This window comes from Athene noctua, chromosome 8, assembly GCF_965140245.1.
Source record: "Athene noctua chromosome 8, bAthNoc1.hap1.1, whole genome shotgun sequence".
NCBI lineage: Eukaryota > Metazoa > Chordata > Aves > Strigiformes > Strigidae > Athene > Athene noctua.
Genome location: NC_134044.1, coordinates 7,187,133 through 7,213,111, shown reverse-complemented (window position 1 = coordinate 7,213,111; position 25,979 = coordinate 7,187,133).

Below are 25,979 nucleotides of genomic sequence, written 5' to 3'. Positions count from 1 at the left end.
AGTACCACATTCAATGACAAATATAAGTGCTAATAGTAATACAGGATAGAATTCAAAATACTTACAGCTTACTAAGAGTGTTAGTGTTTGAGATACCCTCAGCAATTCTTCAGACAAGTGCTCGTTTGGAGCATCAGTGCTACCTGGTTGTTTCATGTCCTCATGCCATGTTATCTCAACCTTTTGAGTTTGCTTCTTGCCTGAAGTCACTAGGCAAAAGGCCAGAGGCACCATGCTTAGTGCCCCTTTAATCTTCTCTTTTCTGGCATCTGTGTGAACTTTTCCTTCACTGTAGTTGGTCTCAGGACTAAGATTTATGTGAGCAAACTCTTAGGTTAACATCTCCACTTGTAACCAGAACAGCATTTACAAAAGATGGTGGAGTATCTGAGAATCCCAAATCACATGGATTATTTCTATGTTTTCCCTATTATCTGTGGGTTGGCAGTTATTAGTGATTCTGGCATCTTTTTCATACATGGTGCCATTTTGCTTGTCAATTTTCTTCCTGAACAAAGCATGAACTGGTGACAGGCACTATCACACTGTTGTTATTTATAATTTGATAGGAATGTATCCGGGTCATCATCTGATCTTCATAGCACTCTATTTAGGCAGTAGTTATTTTGGCAACATTTTCCACGAGCCCTACATGAGGGGATGACTGGTCTCACACCTATATTGCCCTCCTGCCCCATGGGTTAAAGTATAACTATATTTTAGGCCTTTTAAATTTATAGTATATTTTCAAGTGTCTCATTTCTGGTACTGAACATAACCAAAATGACACAAAAAGGATATGATGCCTCCCAAAGAGAAGGCTGAATATACACAAATGTATTCATTGGATGTTACTTCTTTATCCATATTTGTATTATATCTAAAGTGTGTATCACCAGCAGTTTTGCTTTTCTCCTTTCTACCTAAGTAGCACACCCTCTACTGCTGTCGAGAAGCATTTCCAAAGTGATGTAAACCACTGAAATTCTTCTATCTTTTTTCCTACTGCCAGGCATTGCCATATTTTGAGATGGTTGCTGCAATGTTGTTGACATGTCTGGGTTAGTTTTCATGCACTCTGTTTGTATTCTGCCTTTTTTCTTTCAGTATTTTGAATTATGTTTAAGTGACACTGTAACAGACCTGGTTGCTTCCATAAACTCCATTCTTGGACAGTGTGAATTTCTTTATCTGGCAAATGTTCATTTCTATGAAATGTTTCTTGCCCTGAATCTCAATAATTATCAGATCTTTTGTCAAGGACTCATCCCTTCCCCATAAGTGGCTTCTTAGTTTATGATTAGCAAAGTCTTTTATCAGCACCTTTTTTTTTCTTATTAATATATTTTTCTTTGTTTTCCTTTATATCCTTCAGCTCAGGTCTTCTCATGCTTCTTTAATGCAATTGGTTAATAACTAGCTTGTTCCTCTTGATTAACACAAGCCCCTTAAAGTGCTTGCTATCAGAAATATAGATCAGTTCTGAGTGTTCTCCCTGTGACTGTAGCCCAGGGTTTGCAGATTCTGAGCACAGCTGTGAGAACATTTACAGGCTGATTGCTTGCTCTGGCCGTGCTGGGTGGGTGCTGTGTCACTGTGGTAGCATGGAGCTGGACCTGAAGTAGTAAGTCCTGTTGAAAGTGAACCATACTTTCAGACCCTGCTTCTGGGCCTTCCACAACCAATTTTTTGTTTTATGAGAGTGATTTTAAAAACAGTTGTGTGCCTTGATCATTTGTCAAGATTTTCTTTTCTGTAAAGTATTTCAACATGTAAGGTGACTTTTTTGAGAACCTGAGGAAGCAACTCAGTTGATAAAAACATTGTTTTCAATAACAGTGATAATGCTGGGTCCTGTGAGATGTAGCTATGGTAGCAAATATTTCCCATCAAAGGGGAGTCCAAATCTTCTATTTGTCCATGCTCAAACAGTGGTGGATCTGGCCAGATGGAGAAAGCTCAGCACTCTGCATGCCACTGAACAGTTCTGAACATCCAACCTCCATGTTTTGATGACAAAAATGGAGTTGAATTCTTTCAAAGGTCTAGGCCTTCATTGCCAATTCTGAGCACTACTGAAAACCAAGTCCCTTTAATTCCTAAAGAGGTTTCCTTATCACTGAATTTTCCTCAAGTCATTTCGCTGAGGATTTCCCCTGTCTCTATGCCAGAGCAGTTTGTCCAGTGCATATGTATATGCTGAAGGGAGAGGACATTAAGCTAAGTCACTGCCTCTTGCACTCCACTAATGCTTCTGCTTCTTCAGGCCTCTGAAAAAGAGAAGAAAAAATTTATCTTCCATAATATTTCTTTAAGGTAAATAATATAACATGATAACTAGAGACATGGAGGGAGCTGGTTTCTGTTGGGTTTTCCCCTCTATAATAAAGAATTCATTAATCATAAATGAAAATTTTAATTTCTATTGTTTTATCCCAAATCCTTTCCTTTGTACCAAAACATGGGTTTTCTTCTAAGGCAGTTGCAATGCTTTTCTCACAGACAGATGAGGAGTTAAGTCCTCATGTGCGAGACACTTCAAAAACCCCCGAATTTTGCAAGTATTATTACTGCATCCTCTTTTCACATCAGACAAAAAGCCATTTGAAAAGTCTCTTAGCACTTTACATGAAGAGTTTTGGCAAAAGTGCTGCATATGCATTTGGCTCTGACAATCACTCTGTTTTTATGCAGGCATTTAGCCTTTTAATTTTGAAGCACTTTATCTTTTAATTTTGATGGTCCATAGTTAACTTTGCCAATAGGGGTTTTCTCCTAGCGCCACCATATATTTTGTACAGAGTGAAGAAAGCCAAGTTCTTCTCTTAACATTTGTTTAGGCTTTATAGTATACTAATATTACGTTATTGATGTTTGTAAGACTGTTTTTCATGTTTGGAAACTATCACTGCATTTGATTTTAATTTTGCTCTGCTTTTTGCGCTCTACTGTAGATTAATGCAGTGTTTAAAAGGGACAGCAACCTACTTTAATGACATTCTTAAGTCTCAGGCCAGATTAATTATAGCATAGTAACATTTTTGCCTTAGTAACAGCTGAAGTGGGTTGTGTCAACAAGATGGAATTTGACTCACTTGGGCTGTAGCACCCCTTTTTAGGACTGCATGTAAATGATTAAGGTTACAAAGAACATGTGGACAGTGAGTGTGTGTTACTGTGAACTCGGCAGTGGATGAAAAACATCTGCTTATTAAGCATCTTTTTAGAGACAACCATTCAAGATACGCCTTTTGAAATCAGCGTTCTTGATTTTTTTTGTATCAGCCAAGGTAAGCATAACCTTAACCTTCCCAAGAAACCATTTTTAGGTATGATGCTGACAGCAATTGTGCACCTTAAAGACTGGGTATTGCATTATTTGTTTATAGCACATGCATGCAGTCCGTTCCCTAAATTCATGGTTTACGATGAAAAACATCAGAGAGCTCTGGGCAGCCATGGTTTTATGTAACTGCTGGAAGCAAGCATTTTGGAACTAACCAGACCTTTGAGAAGGTACTCAGACTACGTGTGATAGGGTGCATTTGGCCTACCATGAGTAATGTGTATACCCTTAACTGTATGCAAGCTCTGGGCTCAGAAGCACCTAAGACTTGAGAGGAAGCTTTCTGTAATGAAGCACTTCTCCATGACACCTGAATGAGGAGAAAGGTAACCTGGATGGTTACATTCAAAGAATGAGCCTGAAGTCAGGGATTGCCACCTTTTCTCAAAGATGTGCATACTTTGTGGAGAGGTGGCTTCATATTTGTCATGTGTATGCTGTGACTCATGTTCGGTTTTTAACGTGCTTCTTGGCTTGCTTACCCTGTCTTCAAATGCCAGTACAGGTGAGCAGACAAGCTCTGTATTATGGGCTGAACATGAGCCCTGTACTTGCATTTGTGTGGCATTTGGTTGGAACCAATAATTTCTGCCTCTCAGCACGACTGAGGAACCTGAGGTTCAGCAAACACCATCTGTGACAACCTGGTTTCTAGTCAGTGCAGAGCACAGTCAGGAATGGCCTTTCATCTACTTACAAAAGAGGATGGAAACATATTCCGCCTTTTGCAGCATTTCTCAGTATCGTATCTCAGGTCTTCACTCCCAAGAATGAAAGTAGTATTTATTTAGTCAATTCACCAGTGGTCAATCTTTAGCATGTACATAAAGGGATTTCCAGGAGTATTTGGAAGCTAATGGGAGAAACTGAAACACTTCTAAAGATTTCTTTGAATCTATGTCTGTACCTATGAACCTGAAACTTGAAAGCATCTTCAAGCATTAAAGCAGTCACACCTGTTACCTTAATTGACTTTCCAAAACCTCCAGAATGTGTGAACTTCAATTCCTAGCGCTCCAGCATTGAACTGAAAGACAGTATCCCCTTCTTGGTTCTTTCCACCAGTTCTGGTATTAATAACTTTGTAGTTCTAAACTTAACACAGTCTAATCAATCCAAATGCCTGTAGTTATAAGCCTTTGAATACTATTTTTTTAAGGTATTCTGTCATGCATAAAAATAAGATTAAATGTCAGTGACACTAACATTCAATTTAAATCATCTTTCATAATCAATAATAGGCTTCAGTGAAAATGGCAAAGCCTGGTGATAAAATACTTGTGATTTACCAACAGTGTAAATCCCTGGCACCCTATCAGTATTAACAGAAGATCCTGTCCAAGGACATTGCAAAATGAGCCTATTTGTTTGCATTTCTTATTAAAACCAACTGATAGAATGAATTTGAAATTTATCTTGCATGTTAAGGGAAAGCCTCAACAATATCAGCATGTTCTCACATTTAAACTCTTGTGAAAAGACAGATAGAAAAATATTAAATTCTAATAGAGAAAAATATTTTATCTTGCATATTAAGATGAAATGCTTCTTGATACCACTGTGAGACTGAAGTGTATACTTGGTGACAGTTATTCATACACAGTTTACTTGATGTCAGTAAGATTTGTGCACATGGAAAGCCATAGTCCATCATAACTCTTAAAAGCATGTTTAATTTAGCACTGAACTGACTGCTCAATGCTAAACACATGCTTAGATGCCCTGCTGTGGTCAAGTACTGAGCAAAAACTCAGTAAATAATGAACTCTTGCTCCAGATTAATATAGATGTTTTTCTTTTAAAGCTTAAGTCTATCTAGTGCTTGCCCAGCTTTCACACTTTGCTTTGCACTTTTCACTTCTTCTGTGATATTTCTGATGGCAAAGCATAAAATTGTTGAGAATGCTAAACTATCCTTAGCTGCTCTGGAGCAGATATTCGTAATATTTTAATGGTGGATATTATCAAGAACCAGAAGCTGAAGTGGAAGGTCCAGGCTGAGGCTATCCTATGAGAACAGCTGATCTTATGAAGTATTTTTACTAATATGGTTCTGAGTCTCATGAGAACTGCACATAGTTAAATTCTAAGCTAATGAGGAAGTGATTGTTCTTAAGATACAAGTAAAATCTATTCAGGACTAGATATTTCTAGAAGCCTGAGGAGAAGCTGTGTTTGTTGCTTGTGGTACCAATTGCAGGGAATGTGTCTAAGCCAACTCTCTTTAAATCCAGCTTTTCAGCAGAAGTTAACGGTGAACAATGGTGTCTGCATAGTTTCTGTGCCACACACTAAAGGTCAAACTCTCTGATGGTACAAACTGGCAAAGCTTTACTTAAGTCTCTCTAGCTCTAATTTAAAATTTGCTTCAGCAAGTGTTAGAACTGGCCTTTATTTGCCGGAGTTGAGCCCAAGGAAAGAACCCATGACTCAGAGAAAAGTAACGTTTCTGTTTAAGGTTTCTGTTTCTTTTAAATAGAAAAGGCTCTTTGGGGTGATACAGAAATAAAGGCAGAGTAAAAGACCCTCAGGTTCAAAATCCAAAATCTTGCTCTTAGCCACAGAGAAGGAAAGCTGCCCTGTGTTTGTATTTTCAGTATCAGTACGTGAAATGTTTCCGTGGCTATTTGAGGCATAGCCAGTATAACTTTGTAGATACCTGAGAATAAAACAGGCCTGGGTTTTCTGCAGGAGTGTGGTGAGTGAGTGACAGGAACGCGTGGCTGTAACCCTAAACAGTATTGTGAAGGCCTTTATCCAGAAGCCAAGTTTACAGATTTTGCAAAGACATTAAACAAACACTGTAACTTTTAACATAAACACAATTAACTAACATAAATATTTATGCAATTTTCTTTTCATTTCACTCAATGCATACACTGCACTTGAATCAGAGTTTATCCTTAAGAAGTTAGCTTAGGATACTATTATCATTCTTATCAATAATTAAACTTTTCTGGAGCAAATAACTTTCTTGCTTAGCACAAAGACATCTTTTGAACTTAGTACCTGCTCCAAAGGATTTCAGGATTGTTCAACTTCTTAAACTGAAGAGCTGTTAGATACAGACTTCTCCCTTCAAGGTTCAAGTAGACAGGATTTTCTTTTTCTTGCCATGTTGAATCTCCAAATATTCCAACTGGGCAATGGAAATCTTGCAGCATGAAAGTAAGTAAGGACTAATTAATAGATGGAGAAATTTCTCTTAAACCAGCATACAACATTACTATAATAGCATTAATGTAGCATTACTATAATCCCTGCTGTATTAGTAATTACCCTATTGCTGTGAGAAACAGTTTAGTTCTACAGTCAGCTTGAGACACAGTACAGATACAGAGCCCTTGGAGAGTGTACAGTCTAAACACAAAAGGTGACCAAAGTAACTACTGCCCCAGCAATATGAAGTCATAGTCAACTCCACTGAATTCAGTGAAGATTTTCAAGTTGCACATCTCTCCTACGTGTGACTTATGAAGGTTGTAGAGCTGGAACTGAGCCTTGTAAAGTGAAGTTTTAACTGGTGAAGATAAGCATCTCCCTCAGAAGATATTCCTTACTTGATAAACCTTTCTGAATCTAGTCCAAAAATCAAAATGTTTTACAGATGTAGAAACTGAGGCACAGACTTTATACAAGTCAATCAGACCCATAAAAAAACATCAGTTAATAACCACAGTGGCTTGTGTATATGCCAGAATGATGAGGAAAAAATCTATAATTCAAATATATCTGGAATTCCCTTGTTTATCCTACACCTATCAGAGATGTCATTTCTTTGCTTTTTCTGTTTTCCTTACCCTGCTAGGCTAAGTGTATATTTGATTTAACTATATTATGGAAGCCGTGCTCTTTTTCTTCTTACATATTGCATGGGTATTGAGTGTTTCGGGATATTCTAGTGTATTTTTGCTTTGCCTTCACCAGAAAAACCCTCACTGCTGACGAATGACAGAGGAAGAATGAAAGTCACTGGCAAAGCATAAAAGACAAACAAGCATCCTCCCCACTGTGCCCTTACATGGTTCCAATAGCCAATTGTCCTTAAATAGCACCATACATGGAGATTTTCAATTGTTTTCCAGCCAATAACTAAGTAGCCCTGAAACCAATTCCACAGGGAACATAGGATCTCTTCACAGCAGGTAAATACAGTGACTTGTGTCTTGTCACAGGAGAGTTAAACCAGGTAACTTCAGGTTGTCTGAACTCAGATCACTCCAGAATTGAGGGACAAATCTGATGAGAAGCTGACATGCAGCTTTTGCAGCTGTTCATAAACTGTTTTCAATTGTGTTCTCCATCACCTGCTATCAAGGAATTGCATATCCTTACAAAACCCAAAAAAACAGAGTTAAAAGAATGTTGTTTTGGTTATTCTAGCATTCAAGAGTTAGGAAATGTCAGGATTAAGCTTGCCTCTATGACTTTCAATCATCCCTCTATATATATATACATTCTTCTACTGTTTTACATTACCAGATTTCATACTATTTTTCCCATAGCACCCTTACGTTGTTCAGGGGAAGGCCTGGAACTGTGTGGGATGACTCAGGATGATGAATCAGAACCAATGTTGTGTGTAGGCTCTCTTTGTTGCATCAACCGGAGGATGTATAGTGAATGATACAGAGGTAAAAAAAATCAGATGATAGAAAATCTAGAACTGTTACTATATTTCATCATAATAACACCCACAGCAGACTATAAAATAAATTCAACTGAGCCAAAAATTGCTTTTATGGAGATCAATATTTAAAGATAAAGTTTACCCTAGGTCATTTTTGTGACTGCATAAGCAACACTAAAACTATTATCAAACTATGGAAAACTGAAAAATGTTCCAAGCCCTGGGAACTTAAAACTGATCGTATGACTCAACCTTATTCACACATGCACGCAGAAGGAGTCTTTTTGGCCCCAAATGAAGCATATTTCTTTTCAAGCTGATTAGTGGATTTGGGGGGTTTCTTGGAAGATTGTGTGCTGGATATTAATAGGCTTAGGCTAAGAAACTCTCTTTCATCTTTGATATGTATACAGCCTACATTATAATGATAGCTGAGGCTTTGTTGTACCCATCCTTGCAATCCTAAAGAAATGAACATCACCCCTATTTAACAAAAAACATCAAGAGTCTAAATGACTCTTCCAAGTTCACCCTGGAAGTCAATGTCAGACCAGGATGTGGAACCCAAGTCTTCCAATCCATTGGCTGATCCCCCAGACAGGGAAATACTCATCTTCATTAATTACTAATGTAATTACAAAATTCCTAAGACATATCCTGGTTTCCTTACTTAGGTTACATTCTAAATGATTTAATAATACCTTTTCCCCTATATCAGCAATTAGTAAAGAATTATTAGAGGTTCTCAATAAACGTGGCAGGGTATTAACCCAGTGCTGTCATTGTAACATTCATATTCATATAATAAAGGTGACAACATTCAAACAACTTGACACATAAGGTTGCTGGAATTGCATGTCCTTTTACAGAGTTTCTGACAGGAATAGCCTTGCTAAAGAGACAAAGACTTCTGTATGTACTGCTGCAAGAAATGTGGTGAAATAAAGTTCTCCTGTTATCTAAGGGCTCAGAAAAAGCCATGGATCAGAAACTTTTGAGCAGTTACACTGACTCTATAATAACAGGTTGGTGAGAACTTGCTTTGTCCAAATTATGTTTTCTGTGCTGAATTATGTTCCTCCACCCTTCTAAGTTGGGTAGCTTGCTTATCAGCATAATATATTAAGTGGTCTCTTCCCCAGTGTGCTGAAGAGAAGAAAGAGTAGATGCAGTGCTGAGAATCCACACTGGCTGTTTACTCAGAGGATCAGAGTTCACAAAGAGGAAGTTTTCTGTCCTCATTCATGTCTAAACAGCTGGAGGTATAGGTAAAAAGGAGTTATTATTAACTCAAAGAAGCAGGAAGGTGGCAATGCCACAAGACCCATTTTTCTAGGACTCTCATCAGGAAAAACCTGTGAAAAGTGTCCCCAGTTGTTTTAACTTGTGCTGACTGCTTGTGCCACCTCCCATGTGAAATATAAGATCAAGTGAGAAGAAGCATCCAGTTAGCTCACTGGATGACTGTGTCTGGTTCTGGTTCTACCAAAATCCCATTGAAAAGGTTGAGAACACATTAAGCATGTATTTATCTTTTGTATCTCTTTTTATCTTTTGTGTCTTCTGCAAGATAATTTTTGAACCAAAGGCATAGGATATCAAAAGGAATGCAGCTGATTCAACCTCTTCCCCCTAGTCTGAGCAGACTTTGATTAAGCTGGTGTATACGTCCCTGGTTCTCCAATGGAATTAATCACTTGTGCATAAAACAGTGAGAGTTTATATAAATAATAATAAAGTCCAGTCTCGTTCCTCAACTTCATTACATCGGCAGTAGTATTGTACAGCATTTAAAATTCATGTACATTATTTACAGTGATAATCTCCAGGAGTTACATTATGGTTCCACGAATCTACTCATGTGGTATACTGTGTCTTGCCAAAATTATCATAATAAATTAAATACAGAAGCCTTTTGATACACTCAAATGCAGTCAATAGTCTTATCTGGGCCCATAATTCTTAATACAGATGCAAGGACTGAGTAGGAAAAGAGCTATCGATGTGGAAGCTGTTTTGGAAAAAATGGAGAAAATAAATGGAAACAACTTTTGTGGTTGTACTGATTCTCTTGTGTTCTGAGACACTGCCAAATCAAATTTGAAGATACTCAGAGCTTAAAAACAGTCTTTGGGAGTTTGTTGAAGTCTACCGTTTCTTTAGGTGACTAAGTATGGACATGAGTTCTTAAAGAGAGGATAAACATTCTCTTTTAATATGTATATCTCCTTATTCCTTCCAGTTAAGAGTTTGGTGAAAGATATGAAGAAAATCTGTACTTCTTCTGTATTAATAACATCAAGCAGTGACCTAGGAAAAACCAGCATACAAAGCCCATTTATATAGTGGAAGTTTTTCTGTTGGTTTCAAATAATACTATCTCAGGCATATACTGAAGTTATGAGGAATTATATTAGAAATAGAAACAAATCAGAATATATATATTCTGCAAGACCTTGTTTACTCTCCATAAGGATGTTTAAAAAGACTTCTAACAGACACCATTAAATTAGCTTTATCTTTGCAATCTATTATGTTTAAACAGGTTATTTTTGTTGCAGAAGAATATTAGAGTATTTTTTGCAGTATGACTGGAAAAAAATATTTAAGAACCTTATTTGAAATTCTGGAAATGTGGAAGATCCCTTAACTGTGGTTGGTTTCCTGTATCTTAGTAGAACTTTCAAGACAGTATCTGACTGGTTGCAAATCAGGAAATAAAACTTTGTGGCATCGCTTTATGTTTGTGAGGCAAAACATAGACATGAATTTGATCTACCAGTGTGACTGTAAACTGCTGTCTTCACACTTCCTACAGTTCATTAATCCACGGGTAATACTTAGCTGGACTACACACCTGCTCTAATAATCATTAGAACCTATCTTCAACTCCTCGGGTAAATTCTGCCAAGCAATTTCAGGCTATTAAACTGATGTATCCAGTTTATATAGATCAAAATAATATCTATATTTGCTTTCTGAACATCTTCAGATGTTGTGAAATACATATGTTTTAATTTACTTCTGCTGTGTTTCCTTGTTCTTTGCATATAGGCCAGATTCAGCATATCCTATCTGTGAAGGCTGGGTTTCTTATTACTCCAGAAGTATCCCCACAACATCACAAGGTTTTGTAGTCACCAGGCAGCATGTTTAGAATCAGAGAAATGACTGAGAAACAATGTGGAGGATGATGAGAAATATATGGAATATCTATTTTTAGAAGCTAAAATATATTCATATTTAATTACACCGTGTTTCTATCTTGTGCAATACATATTCCCTCCAAACATGAAAAGAAACAAGCTGGAGTACATTTAAATGTGGTCATCTGGTGTGAATGTTTTAGGCAACTAACTTCTGCCATTATGATTACTTTCCATTCTCACATGCCATTTAATATTGCAGGAAGCAAAATAGTTCTGTGTGGTTGTAGTCTATCCAATATCAGTGTGTTACTGGGAAGTTAAAATCTCATCTAAGCCAGAAATGTAAATCTGCCAGACCTCCCAAGAGTACTGAAAGCTCCTTTTTTTCTCTCTGTTCTTTAAAGGGTGGAAGAGATAACATCACTTCTTTTATATCTGGGAAATCATTCTTTCTGCTTATTCCTAAAAAGTTATCCCTCTTTCAGCTCCTTCTTCAAACGAGGATTGCTTTTCTGAACCCTCTTGGTTCCTTTTGATTTATCCTTTCATAGCTAAACAAATTAAGGTGTGTGGACACAGAAATTATGTAGGGCTCTGTCATTTTGTCTTGAGTCTTTTAAAAAACTGGTTTCACCTAGTGACCTTTTAAATTCCGTTTATTAGTAAGGTAATGAAAAAGTCTGAAAGTTGGGAGTTTTGCATTTTTTTTGCTAAATGTCATATGTGCCTCACTTTACCTAGGTGATATTATCCTATTCAGCTTTATAGAGTTAAATTAGGAAAGACTGGGAAGGAGAAAACAAAGCATGGCAACAAAAAGATCACATCAAAAGTACGCTCAGATGTTGGGGAACTGTGTCTAACTAAGCTAGAAAGGCTTGTGATGCTTAAACTGGAGTCTATGAGCAAAGAAAACGCAAAAACATTAAAGATACTGCCCTAGAAAGGAAATGAAGAACATCCTAAAGGAACACCAAGAGTATGCTACAGCAAAATAGTTTGCATCTTCACAGAAGCTTTAGCATAGGCACTGTAGCTTGTCAGAGAACACAAAAAAGATTAAGATCTAGTTTAGCACATTCTGCATGCACACTTGTGTGGTTTTAATCTTTTGCTGTGTATCTTTAGGTGAGTAGAGTAGGTGAATAAATAGGGAAGTTATTTCTCAGTCATTTTAATAGGCTTCCAGTCACAGAGTCCCTGCACAGCTTACAGCTGTGTGTGTCAGGTACATAGAGCATCCACTGCAGAAGAAATGAGCCATTTGGCAAAAGCCACAGAAGATATCCTTTCAGGATGCACTTGGCAGAAACTGGAGGAGATCTCAAGCTTACCATGGTCACTATGCTAATGTTATCTCTGTAAGAGCCAGAGCAAACATTTTTTCCTAAGAAAAGTGATAAAACTTTCTAATGATATCTGTTGTTTCTTTGTAATTCTATAGAGAAAATTGAAACCTGATTATGGACAGCCACAGCATTAAGGTGCCTGGGTGAACTCTGTGAAGAGAGCTTTTGAGATACAAGCACTAGTTATTTGCTGAGATTTGGGGTAATTCAGAGGGTAGTTCTTGGGAGTTACCTCTGCTTCTAGAAGTTGATCCTTTCCCAGACAGCTGCTCCGTTATGACAGTATACAGGCTGGAAGGCATGTGATTTAAGATGACATTTCTTGCACCACGGTATATATTTGATGGTTAATCCATCAGAAGAAAACATGCTTGATGGGAGAGTGCCAGGACTGTATTACAAGGTGAAGTTTCATTTGAGTGTGTAATCCTAGCAAAACATCCTACCACTGCTCAACAAAGTAGTGCGGACAAGAAGAGAAAAAGAAGTTTGTTGTTATAGGTTATTCTATTCACAGCACTGGAACAATTATATCAGCAAAGGATTTTTATAATGGTGTAAATTGCATCTGCCTGTGGGCAGCATCATGGAAGGCAAGGCGAAGAGTGGGCTGGACCTTCTTTTTTCTCTGACCTTAAGGGCAAGGATTTATATGTCTAAGACAGAGGAGGATGAGCATGACCCCCTCCCAGGCAGCACATCTCTTGTAATGAGGAGACGGAAGCACAGCAGGAACACGTTTGGAAATCTGGGATCTGCCTGTAGGAACAAAATGCCATTTTAACAGTTTAAAACTACTTGAGACTGCATCCAACACAGCCCTCTCCCTGGGGACTGACCAGGACAGTTTTAGCCCTTTTAAGAACAAAGAAAGCAGAGGCCTTGCGACAAGAGCTCAGTGCCCTTTCACAGAGTTCCTTGCAAAGAAATGACTTTTTATTTATTTATTTTATGTCTTCAGCTCAGCTTTGATGAGAGGTTCCTTAACTCTTCTGTAAAGGCTAAGTTTCCTGTCTGAGATAGTATTTAAGATGAAGACTGACTCCTTCTGTTTCCTTCCTACAGACCAAAAAGGAGACCCTTTCAACATATACAGCCTTTAATCTGGAGGCAAATACATGTCCAGTTTGTAGCCCTCATCTCTTCTACAATGACTAGTGTTTCTGCTTGCAGGTAACAGTTTTTAATCTCATTCAATCCTTCATACCCCCCTTCCTTCACTTGTATTATGGCACAGATGAATTAGACCCTTTTTATGCTGTGCTTCTGCTTGTGTATCATCATGCCATTGTGGATAAGTAAACATACATTTAAGTCAATAAATTAGCATTACTTCAGCAATGCCTTTTTTTATTCAGTGTGGCAGCAATCTTACAGCACATTCAATTTTAAATGAAAGAGTGTTTCATTACCAGTCTTTAGATATATAAGATCAAATTTTGCACAAATATGCTTTAATTTATTTATTAATTTATTATTATATTATTTATAATACTACTACTATTGATAATATTATTATTATTATTATTATCATTCATTCAATGTGAATTTCAATGTGTAAGTCACTTGAGAATTTTTCCACTAAAAAGCCAATTCGATGGTTATTGAAAATAGTGGAAAAAAATACTTGTGACTTCAGAAGATGCTGGGCTAAGCCTTTACTGGTCATATTCTCTGTATTAACCAGCTGTGAAGTAAGACACATTCTCTAACAGCATGATATCCATGTGAGAGACTTTACAGTCTGATGAATAGTCATTATCATCTTGTTTATTGGCCAAATATTAGGTTGATAGCCAGTAATTAAATAAGGACAGAGGAAAAAAACCCACTAATTTAATGTAGATGGTTATCCCTTCCCCTCCTGCATACTGACTAACATGTTGTTCATTGAGCCATTGATTAGAAAACACTTTTTTTTCCCTCCCATGTGGCTTGTAATGTTTATTTTCCAGTGATTTCTTTGTCCTGAAGTTGTGAAAGCTGGAAGTCTATTTATATGAGTTCGATTCTATGTGAAGTATACATGTCAAATTATAACTTTGAAATTACTTCGTATATTATTTATACTTTTTAAAAATTGTGCTCCTTCACCTGTAAACTTAGTAAAATACACAGATGTTTTGGGTAAGTGTATTTTACTGTCTCTTCTGCCCTCTTATGGAACTGCTCATATGGAACATACACATTAAGGACTTCATCCAACTCCCATTCAGTGGGACATTTGCCACTGATTTCAGTTGCAGTTGGATCAGGCTATTTCTTTGGAGGAAAAGGATAACAAATGTCTTATACAGATGTTTTGAACAGGTGAATAAGGTAGAAATAAATGAGTGGAAGAATAGGAGTGGCCAGTTGTTGTTCTCAACACCTGAATAAGAACAAGCAAGTACAATTTACATGTGCATAATCACAGGTATATGCATTAGACATCTCCAGGGCTGGGATTATTTCTACATATTCCTAAATATTTTTTTTTTACAAGTTGCTGTAGGTCACTCTGACTGCCTTCATTTATGGAACAGATGGATCTTTGTGTCACTGTTTATGAGAGTTTGGTTATGGGGTTCAGGTCCCATGTAGCTGCCAGTTTCATAAGTGCTAAAACCAGCAGTACTGTTTCTCTTTGCCTGTTGTTCTACAAAATATGCTTCCTTTCCTCCTCAGTCCAAATTTACAGAGTAAATCTGTTGCTGTTTGAGCAGCTGCTTCTGTTCAGATTCACCTGCTTCTTAGAAGACAGAGATTCCAAAGGTTCCATTGCTCTGTAAAAATACACGGGCTTGTGATGCTCATGCTCTCTCTGGCATGTTTTTCAGTTACTTTCTTACCAACTATTTTTTTCTACCTTCCAGAGCTTACCTGTGGCAAATCTGGGTGGGGGGAAGTGTTTAGTCAGGCAGAGCAAAATCACCTGAGAAACTCCAGTGGAAAAATAATGCAGTATAGCTAACAAGCAACATTATTCATACAGAGTTGGTGGAGAAAACTTCTTCTTGGCATTTTCCTTCATTAATTGTACTTACATAAAAAATTGTTCTTGTGAAATACATATTGTAGAAGTAAATCTTTATTTTGAAAGTAGCTTTTTTTTTTTTTTTTCCTCGAAGGACCTGTCCAATTGAAGAGATCCATTTTTAAGAAAAGTTGTAATGAAATTTTGAGCAAAAATGTGTCTATCCTTTTGTTTACATATATTTGAAAGCTCATTGAAACTTGAAGTGTGGGTTATATCACTTAAAAACAGTAATACATGTAAAATTGTGGCTTGTCAATGATATATAAAATAGTCATCTAGCAGAAGTGTAGATCAGCATCCCTGCAAAATTCCACAGAGGAGGGAGGATAGTCCAGTGTTAATCAGAGGAAGAGATTGCTCTTCCTCTGATGCTGTAGAATCTGTAGACAAATGCTGTAGAATCTGTAACAGATTACACTATAAAAAAAGATACCTACAGAAGTTATGCCAAATATAAAATATAACAGAGTCGGTACTTTTGCAAAGCATGTTTTAAGTGTCTCTTAGAATGCTGTTGAAGGGTTGGTATAAATTCTTAACACTACAAAATGTCTTAAAGTGGACATTTTCTTGTTAAATTTCATAAGATTAACAGAGAATTGCTGGTTGTTACACATTCGTAATGTGTTGTCTAAACCAGAATGTAGACGATCATCTTTTGGGGACAGAAATTGTAGGCCTACAAATAATTAGAGAGCTGGTTAACACTAGTCATGCAACTAGTTTGAGTTCAGCAGAACTGTTTATAGTAAGTGCTAAGTTAAGTATGTGCGAACGTTTTTGAAAGATCAGCACCTAAGATTTTTAAGATGTCTGTATAGAGCCAGATAATCTTACAAAGAGGTTGGTAAAATTAGTTCTGTGAATACAGCCATAAATCTGTGGTGGTTTCCTCTATCCTCTATATCATATCACAATAGCTTTGATTAACCACAAATCCTTGCAATAATATTTCTGTTCTCCCAAATCCTTATTCCACCCAAACACTCATGATCCATCTTACCAGAACAATTTCTGAACTGTACGTTTTCCTTTCTGATCCCTCTAGCCATCTCCCTGGTTTGGTGCACTAGGACACAGAGCTTATAGGAGTAATGGATGCGAAGATTTTTTAAAAGGAAAGTGTGCTCATTTCTTTTATATTCAGAGAGGCAAGAATATTTTTATTTCTTTAATAAATAATATTACATCAAACACACCCGACTCCTATCACTGACTTCTCATGCACATGGTAACAGCATTATGAGGCCCCACATACTGGTTATCGATGCAAAGCTGAGGGACATTGGTGCAAATGAGAGCAAGAAAAGTGAATTGTTTCTCCAGTGCAATATACTGTTGATCCTTCTAGAACATTTTCAGTTGTTTTCTCTGTGCATGTGATATAGAAAATGGAAGCATGAAATGAAAATACTCTGTTTGGAAAAGCTGAGGATTCTGTTTGATAAACAGGACTAAAGCATTTGTAAGACTTGAACATTTCCTTTTTGGGTCAATGCCTTGTCATTTTCTTCCCCTGGGCTAAAACCTCAGCATGTTCTCAGGCATTCAAATCATGGCCTAAACTCACATATGTAAAATGAGAGGATGAGTCTGACAGTGTGGTCATTCTGTTTCCTCTGTCTACCAGTCTTGTTACATGGGTGTGTCCTCCACTTTTATATGCAGGTCCTTCCAGCAGAAGACCAACACACATCAGGTGTTTTGCTCCCTTTCCTTCTTCTACAGGAGGCTGAGATTAGTCCCTCAAAAACTGTTGAGGTTCAGATCCCAACCCTAATTCCCATATTTGATAATGTTGTGGAAGCAAAAACAGTCAAATGCAGATTATCCTCTTCCATCCCTCCATCCCACTATACTCCCTCCTCTTTACACTTGTTCAAAACTTTTGGCAATGGCCCTATCCAGATTTGGAGATCCAGAGAAGAAAGAAGGAAAACTATGTCAGTTACGAAAGGTATTTTATCTCCTGTGGATCTTTGGCTGCAGAACACACTGTGAAAAGGAGCCAGGGTTTTAAATACAAAGGATAAGTCAGAGGAAGGCAGTGTTGTGTCCCCATCCTCTATGCTTCACATGGCATAGTACTGTGGGCTTCTGCTAATAAAGTTACACCCCCCACTCCTACAGGAGCATGAGCTGAAGAAAGGCCCAGACCTGCAGCAGCAGTTTTGTTTCAGAACAGAATTTAATGTAGTAGCTGAAATTCATACCTACTGTTCTATTCTTCTCATGAGATCCCAATTTACAACCACTTTTTCATAGAACCCACTGTTTTGGGGAAATCTTGATGTACACATCATGACCAACAGGCTGCCCAGACAATCCAGTCTGGGACCTACCAAAGTCAGGGAGAACAATACTTTAAGCTCTTGCTTTGGTTTCTACCACTTCCATCTGCACTGATTAGTAGCTTACACTGACAATGGTCCCATTGTCTTCTGGGGGCAATTAGTAAAATACCATCTCGTTCAGTGTGACTAGAAAAAAGCCTCAATATTTGATCATTGGAAGGAGGTGGGGTGAAGCGAGAAAAGGGAGAGAACTACAAAGGACGTCTATTAATAGATTCGAAGTAAAGATCTTCTCTGAAGTCATTCTGTAGCATAAAAATAGCAGTGAGATCCTAAACTGGTGAGCATCGGCAGTAGGTCCTTAGAAACCTTGATGGCTATGTGCACAGCGAGGCTGACTTGCATGATCTGATTGTGTAGCTATGGTATGATTCCAAGCTTTGCAATAAGCAGACTTCAGTAAGATGGCTTTATAATAGACATTTTATCCAGATGAAACTAAATTGCTACTTACGAATGTAAACAAGTGCATAATATGAACAGCACATAATTTATTTAATTAAAGATTGGTACAGAACGCTACTTAGAAACTTGGGTTATTTTCATCGATGCTTTTACTGTCATGAAACTGAACTGACCAGTCTCCCAAAATTTAGAGACACGCACAAATGTGTTGTCATTTACAGATATTAAATTTTGCACATCATATAAACAAATCATCTTACCCCTATGGGCTTTATTTTCTTAGCTTCTCTTAGTTAGAAATCTTTTTACAGTCATATTATGCAGCAGATTAAGCGTTCATCCTTACTGCCTGCTTTCAAAGCAGTCTGTCAGTTGCGATCAGACATGCCGTATGCTACAAAGCACAAAACTCGACCTGATGCCTCCTAACCAGGAAGGCCGTCGGCAGGAAGTTCCAGCTGAGGTTCACAGTTCCAAAGTCCGCAACCTTCTAATATTTTCAAGGTTTCATGTGTTTTACACAGGTCAACACATGGTCTGCTTCTCCTAAAAGTTCACCAGCAGTTTAGTAACATCGTGAGCTCTGGGGTTAGGAGAGAGAGAAAACTACATTTATGTGAAATACCTATTGTTATTGTAAATTTTATAGCCTGGACATTTCAGTAAAATCTCACAAGGGATCAGATTCTCAGCTATGAGAAATACACAGAGTTTCCTTCAAGTCAGTGAAACATTTCATTTACATCAGGTGAGGATGTGAGCTAAATTTGTTTCAACTCTGATTTACCAGTGCATATGCCGCATTACTCTCACATATGGAATCCTATCACTGCTGTATCAAAGATGTAATTAAAAACCTGCCATAACAAATGTGCACTATGCCCTACCCAGTTCTTGTGCTGACAAACTGCCAGAGGGGAAGAGTTTGATCTTTTACTCAATGTGGCTTGCCTCTGGTCCTAAAGGCTTTATCAAAGAACTTGCGAGAAGCAAGCCATGATGGAGTAGTAGGGAGAGGCAGCTTCAAGTAATCGGTTGCCAGGCTATCCAGCCTTCTTGAGTACAACTTGCACGCTGTTGTAGCACCAAGAAGAAGATAGGGAGAGCAAAACACTGAGCACAGTTTGTTTTATGGTGATAGCAGCTCCTTTCTGCTAAGAATGTGAGTAGCAGAGTTCTGCACCAGCTGGTACTTCTGGGTGGTCTTCAAGGCTAACTTCAAATACCGGTCAGTGCAGTAAAACAGCATGGAAGTGTCGAAGACATAAGTAACTCTGGTAAGGGCCTTATCAGCAGACAGGCCTCCATTTTTTGACCAGCTCCACACACTGAGAAGGAGCATAACAAGCCACCATTCCTACCTAAAAATCCTAAGGCAAGAATGCATATAAAGAAATAGAGAATGCAGGGTGTTTCTTTGAATAAATGAGTTCTCAGACTGAATGCTAATAAAGATCTTCATCAACTTCCCAAATTCATTAATCTCACACAAAAACATAGCTGATAAAAACATGCCAGATTTGAGTGGTGGCAGGCCGGATGATGCTCATAGAAATTGTTTACATATATAAAACATCCAATTCATTTCTTCAGTTCTTTTTTGTTTGTATTCCTGTAAAGGTTTTCAGTATGTCTCTTAATGCAGCCACTCAAAATGAATTCCTATATAACCATTATTCACATTATTTAATAAACAAAGCTGAAACCAACCTAATCAGAGTAAGTATAAAAGAACCCTCGATGTTAACATGCAGGACATCATGATTCCCAAATGGCTACTTTAACAAAATTGTAAGAAACAATTTTCTATATCCAGAGACCCCAGAAATTAATGGGAATATTTTTATATTCACTAGGATTTACATCAGACCATAAATGAGCAGCATATTTTATAAAACATATCAGTTATTTACAGCAGGCAGAAACCACTGCTTTCTTTGCATGGAACTTATATATTGTTTCAAAAGCACATGGAATAAGATGGCTGCCTCTTTGTTTAGAAAATTTGTAAAGCTTTAAATCAGTGGTGACATTTTCCACTGATTTTACTCATGAGGAAATGGGCATATATGAGTAAAATCAGTAGAAAATGTTGCCACTGATTTAAATAGACACAAAATCAAATATTGTATTGGGAATAGATACCTGAAGGGATACTAAAGATAAAATGCTTCCATTCAAAGAAGGGATATAAAATCTGAAAAATAAAATATAAAATTTATCATTTATTTTGCTGCCATTACTTCTTAATCATTCAATTTAAAAATAAATGTTGTTTTAAATAATATTGCATCAATTTTAATAACAATATTTTTTCATAATTGCAGAACTTAAAAGGTATCCAGATTTCTTTCTGCACTAAAGGCTAATCAAAAAAAAAAAAAAAATCACCTGGGAATGTTAAAATTCAAAGACCTAAATGTATCTATGACATATTCCAGCTGTATACAAAATGCACTTAATCCTGTACTGAGAACTTGGCATTCAAACCAACAGTCCTAATAAACAGAACTACATGTTTTCATTTGCTATTAGTGCCCTTCACTTTTGTCTGCTGAGGGAAAGGTTAGTTTCAAGACAAAGCTTTTGTTGAGCAGAATAGCAGAGCACACTCTGTCAGTGTTATCAGTGTCTTTCAACGTGGAACATATTTAACTTGTCACAGGAGTAGAAAGAAAAATAGAAATGGGACTTGTGAACTGAAGTAAAAATATATTGAGCTATATTATATCTCTCAGGAGAAGCAGAAGAAAGGCAGTGGCACCTTCAGTGTCCCACATCATGGCAGAAAAAATACTTTTGTTAAAATACCCTGGGGGAAAGCCTGGATTTTCAGAGGAGCCAGAGTTCACGTCCAGATCCTTTACACAGCTGAAGAGAGCAGAACCCAATAAAAATCTTTATCAGCACTGATGGCTGGTAGGAGAGAGCGCAAGTCTCTCACTTAACAGCTAAACTCCAATTTTCTTCGGAGACCCACAGCATACTCTAATTCCTCAATGGCAGTTGTACACTGGCACCACAGCAGTATCCCAGATTTCTGTGATATTTATAATACTTTCAGTTTTCAAACCTGCTCACTGAAGAAATCATGCCTTTATTTGCTTGCACACTGATAGCAAAAACAGCTCCTTGGGTCAAAAATGAAGATTCTTGCAGTTTTCTGCAAAATATCAGGAAACAGCAAGAACAGAGCTACTCCCCAAGGGAGAAGCCAGGAGTCACAGGTGACCACAGGACAAGCAGTGCCCTCACTGATTACAGCACAGGCCCACGGCATCTGAGCAGGGTGCCAACTGCTGAATCCATTGACAGCCTCAGGCTGCATGAGGTGGTAAACCAGGTCCAACAGGCAGGAACAGCAGGGAATAGGGCCAGAAGAAACATGTGAAACCAGCTACAGTTTAGGTCCAAGGTCCCTCCAGGAGACACAACTACAACACAGATCCAAGGGCTACACAGGAATTAAGAGCAGAAACAAATCTGACCTAGATACAACAGCAACATCCGTCAGAACAAGGCTGACCCTCCCAACCGCCCCCCCAGTCTGAATTTAAAGGAAATTTCTTGAGGAGTGGGAGTGGGTACCAGGTGAGGTTGGCAAGGGGCAATTAAAGCCAACTGGTGTAGTCATGGCCCTGGCCAAGGCTAATGTATGTGTGCCTTGCCTAAGGAATGTTTTCAAGTTTTTAGTCTGGCTGGTTGGAAGCATAGAGGATTTCAGTTAATAGTCATTGTTTAGCTTACAATGAACTTACTAAATGTCTATAGAATAAAATTTTAATTTTTTTTTAGTTAGTTATGTTTATATATCAGAATATTTATCCTTTGTTAAACTGAAGAAATTCTAGTATATAGCAATAGTCTCTTTCCTCCCCTGCTTCATAAGACACAAATAGATATTCAAAATTTCTTTCCTGGTATGCAAAGTTATTTTATTATTGTGTCTATGTTTATGTCTTTAGTACACTAGCTTGGTCATAAAGTTGTTTTAAAAAAGAGAAAATTTATTAGAGCTCCTATTTTTAGCTCACCTGATTATTTTTCAGGTAATATAGGAGGTTTGCTTGTTTTACTATAGGTATAACATGAGTTGAAGTCCTAGGGTTTGGGATAACTGCAACAAAGCAGGTTGTCACATCATCATATCTATCTAAAGCAGCCAATCGCTACCTAAAAGTATGTTAAAAAAACAAATATGGAAATTAGTTTATAGTAACTTACAAATAGTCATCATAGTATTTCTAGCAAAGTCCAAGTGATACCTATGTCACTGCTTCTGCTACTACACCAAGTTGAAAGGTTAATGCAACTGTTCAAACCAGTGATAAGCGTGAAATAGATTTAAATTCTAGCAGTGTAAATTGAAATAGTTACTATTCCTTCCATAGGAGCAGGAAGAGAACCGTTGATTGTAGGCCCAGCCAAGGAGGAAAGGCAGAAAGAACCTAAGAATCCTTTTTAAAAGTTAAAGTGAATGACTTTTAATCTACTATGCCATACTCAACTTGCAAGGTCTCAAGAGCAATAACTTAATGAAATAAGTGTCTGGTTTTATATATGCTTTTTACCCATTTTTAAGGCAAGAAGGCATTTGAATGATTTTCTGAGACTGTTGTGTTATTCACCCAGAGTTCTATCCTCCACTTCTAGGAACCATGCATGCTCACAAGACTAAACCCCTTTGTAGAACAGTTCCTCCACATGGTGTAAATCTGCTGCTGCTTTTATAATGCTGAATTCCTGACACCGAAGGTGCTGTATAAAGGGATAGATAGCAACATATAAGCCAAAACATGGTCTGAGAGTTGCTGAACAGCTTGTTAATCACACATAGTAGCAGAAACAACTTTACCAAACAGTGTCTTAAGGTTCCAGGTGTCTGTCTCTATTTTCTAAAGGAAGTGCAATTAGAATAAAGGAAAAAAAGCTGTTTAGGATGAGTACCCTGCCAGCTGGGTCCATGATTCTTTTCTTTGGCCCCTCTCTGTAACAGCTTAACAAGGGGCTCTAATACAGTAGCATCAACTGCTGAATTCATGGTAAGTCTGTGTTTTGTTTTTTTTTTCTTTAAAGTGGAGCTTACTGGCACTATATTAACATTGAATTAGTAAAAGAATCTTAGTACTAATAACTTCATAGCCTTCACAGTGAGAAACTTCAAACAGTGGAAAACTGCATCTTTGGAAAAAGAAACACCAAGTTCCTCATAAAGCTTTTTTTTTTTTTCTTTAAGAAAATGCCATGTATTAATTTAAATATAACATTTTTGAGAGTGAAGGCTATTGAGGCTAGATTTGTTTCTTCAGTACTGGAGATTAACAATGTATGAGTATTACTTCAGAAGCTTGTGTTTCTGAAACCACGTGGTCCTTTTTTATCTCTTTATGTATGTATAGTCTAGCCCTACGAAATTCCTGTTTAAACCCCATAAAGAATATTTAGATTTGTCCTTTGTTACTGAGAAAATGGGGGGGGGGGGTGATCTGAAATGATGTGCAGAATAAAGATTTTGTGTCCAGTTAGTGAACATCACACCTTTTTAAGACTGCATTCTATTTCTGTTTTGATTAGTAAGAGCACAAATATTATAACAATTAATTTATTATACATTCTGCAAATATTTATTTGTAAAATTCATATGACTGCTGTTTCATACTTGCTCCTGTATTAATATTTAGGTGGAAAGCTTACAAACAGTTACACATTAGGTTAATTTTAAGTGCAAAATATTCTTCTTGAGGCCATGCTTGATTTAATTAATTAAAAAGTGGGGGCAGGAGTGCGTGCTGGCTTGGAACCTAAATTTCCTCATTTTGATTAAAATTCAGTATCCGCCCACTGATATTTTAAAGTGTTTGAAGAACAGCATTTCATATTTCTGTGGGAAAAATCAGTGCCTCTCACAGATGATAGAACCTGGAAATCCTTTATATTTGTGTAACTTTTTTGCATTTAATAAATGAGGGTGTTTGTGAGCTTCAGGTTAATCAGGCATATGACTTATGCGGAGGGCTCTCCCTGGGCTTCTGCTGTTGTTGCTGACATCTACTGCAGTGTTCTAGTCCTAGTCCCGGGCTCCCCTGCTAGTCAGTGTACTTATATTCTTTTTAGATGCTTTGAAAATTGCTTTGCAAGTCACCTTTCAACAAAACAAAGTACTTGTTAATATCTTGCGTTTGCAAGTAGCATTTAAACATTTTTATCATATAATCCAAAGATTAAGTACCATTTGATAAAAAAAAAATCTTTGCAATTTGGGAGATCAGCAAAAGTGACAAAATTCGAGTGAAACGTTTTAGTCTTTCCGAATCTGTTTCCTATCAGAGACTTAGCTATTATCATGGTTGAGATGTAAAAAACAAACAAAAAAACCCCAAACTCTTTTTTTCACTTGATCATCAAATAACTGCAATTGTCATTTGAATGTTTTCAGAGGTGCTTGTGAGCAGCATGTTTTGTGCATTGATAAAATGACGAGTGAGCAAACTGTGTTTTACTTCAGGTGCTGGTTTGCTGCATGAGGGAGAAGTAATTTACAAACTGTGTTTTACTGTGATGATGTCTGTAAGTGACATAAGTATAGAGTAACAATTAGCAGTGGCCAGAGACGTGTTGACACCAATTCCTAGAGGAGATGATTTACTCTTAGTGCTGACCTGTCAGTAAACAATGCTAAAATCTTTACCAAGAAACAACAAGTTTTTAGTGTGTAAGTGCTTTTGTCTGTGAATGTTGCTGAATTTTACTTTCCATCTGGCCTGGGTCCTGGGGGCTTTATGGTTATGCCTATTGATAAAGGCCAGGTGGTCAAGTTTTGGGAGCTGTCTGTCACTTGTTCAGAAATGGGATGTGGCTGTGGTTGAGAGAAAAATAGAGAAACAAAAGGCAGTGGCAGCTGGGGTGGGCAGGGGAGCGGAATTCTTCTCATTCCCAGCCCCTTCTCCTGTTCAAGCTCAGTAACACCTGGATGTTCCTTCAGTAATGGCTGTTCTGGGGATTCAAGTTGAGGCTGTTGTGAAAAGCAGTAGTCTCTTTTATCAAGAAATATCTCGAGAGTGTTTGGTGAATACGTTCCCCTGTTTCCATTGCTCTGTAAGATACTTGTGGTAATTGAGCTATTCTGCCTAGAAAGGGCTGTTTGCTGGTTTTTGTCCAAGAACCTTCCTCTAAAATGCTAGATTCTCCTTTTCAGGAAAGGATGTTCACATAATGTATATAGTTACCGGCTATATGGTCTTGTTAGTCTGGTGTCTATAATAACATCGAGACACATTTATCAGAGCTTGATAAATGCATTAGCTCGTTTTTGTACAATGTGAGTCCCTACCTTGTTGTTTCTACTTAATTGAGATTAATTGTGTAGGACAGAAGGTACTTTGTGCTCTTTGTCGTACAGTGTGCATGTAAAACTTAAAAACCTGTAATGTTTCCTTACAGAGCGCAGACCTCTAGTCTTGTAGTAACTTTCATCTGCCCCTTCTTTTAAGGCTTGACGTTAGTGAAATATATGTCCTCTTGGACAAAAAAAATAAAGCCCCCAGACATTCTTACATATAGGAGTAAGATGTACAGAGCAGTTTATATACTAATCACTATAATAGTGATAAGGATATAATTTTATTTGGGTCTTTGCGGTCGGTGCATCTGTGTTGTAGCAAAGGAAGCTTTGCTGAAGCAAATCAGGTCAAACCTATTTTACTGGTTTGAAGACAGTGTAAAGGTAA